The 1,488-nt window shown below is 42.1% G+C and overlaps 1 pseudogene; it reads left to right on the top strand.

Moving 5' to 3' along the window:
- The first annotated feature begins 257 nt into the window (after positions 1-257).
- LOC147820134 (coxsackievirus and adenovirus receptor homolog) lies at positions 258-1,074 on the top strand (annotated as a pseudogene).
- Positions 1,075-1,488: the final 414 nt, after the last annotated feature.

Below are 1,488 nucleotides of genomic sequence, written 5' to 3'. Positions count from 1 at the left end.
GTAACAAATTGAAATCTGGACCCGAATGTTGGCAGGTTCCATATTTTCATCTAAAATAGTTACAAAAATCCACGTCAGTCTATTTGATTCAAATTTAAACTCTGTTCTTTTAAAATCTGCAGATGCCAATCTCTAGAGCATTTCACCAAAGACGTCCTCCTTATCGAAAGCCTCTGATCACCAGGCTCAAGCTATGGCATTTGTTCATGAGCCTCTCATTATTGCCTTTCACTGCAAAACCATCTCATGGACTGCAGATAGTGTCACGGTCATTATCACCTACATATGCTGCAGTGGGAGACGACGTGACCCTCAGCTGTCACTCCACCCTTGCTCCTGAAGACTTGGGAGGAATTGATATTGAGTGGACTGCCTGCAGACATACAGAAAGAAGAAACAGTGGTTATCTGGTATGCTGGAGATCATCGCATCTACAATGATTTTAATCATCGATTTCAGAGCAGAGTTCAGTTTGTGTCTCCAGATCCTGAAAGTGGCAATGGTTCAATAAACATCAATGACTTGAAGCTAACAGACTCTGACACCTTCCAGTGCAAGGTTCAAAAACTTCCTGGAATCAGCAGCATCATCATTCGGCTAGATGTAATGGAGAGGCCAACCAAACCTGTGTGTAACCCTGAGGTTGTGGTTGAGATGGGTCAGACGGTGGTGCTCAGTTGCATTGGCAGTCAAGGTAGCCCCCCAATGTGGTACACATGGTCCAAGGAAAGCAGAGAAAAGATGCTCCCTGGTGACTTGTTTTTAACAATCACCGGAGAAGATGTATTGGGTCCCTATGTCTGTAATGCTGAAAACCTTATGGGTTCTGAAACATGCACCACAACACTCATACTGAAATCAGCAGTTAGTAATGTAGCAGTTTCAGCAGCAGTCACAGTCATTGTCCTCCTGATGATCATCACCATCTCAGCCATTGTATTCTTTTGTCGCAAAAGAAAAAATGTGGAGAACTTCGGAAATGAGATCAGAGTAGATGAGCTGCCTCCTCACAAATGGCTACTGAAGAAGAGGCAGCAGGCTGTGCCTAAAAGGATTGTCCTGGAAAGAAATCAGGTAGGTAATATGATGTGAACATTATACTTGAAATTACATGTGGAAGTCAGTATATGTGAATGTGGAGATCGATAGACGAGAATGTGGAAGTGCGTAAATCAGAATCTGGAAGTCAGTATATGTGAATGTGGAGGTCGATAGATGAGAATTTGGAAGTGCGTAAATCACAATCTGGAAGTCAGTATATGTGAATGTGGAAGTGTGTAGATGTGAATGTGGAAGTCAGGTCATCAGTATATGTACAGAAGGGATGGAGCAATTGTGAAAATGTGTTCAATAACGTTCATATTGAAAATCTCTCCAAAGGTGAAAGACAAGATGGACACCCTGGAGAAAAACAGCAAAAGGAAGTCTGAAGTCTATGAAATTATGTGTGGAATATGTGAAGTGGAAAATGTCTATGAGACAATGACT

Source organism: Seriola lalandi, unplaced genomic scaffold (assembly GCF_002814215.2).
Source record: "Seriola lalandi dorsalis isolate HSWRI2012SDOR001 ecotype SW California unplaced genomic scaffold, Sedor1 jcf7180001991429, whole genome shotgun sequence".
Taxonomy (NCBI): Eukaryota; Metazoa; Chordata; class Actinopteri; order Carangiformes; family Carangidae; genus Seriola; species Seriola lalandi.
Note: the sequence above shows the minus strand (reverse complement) of the source record. Positions and strands in the feature narration are given on the sequence as shown.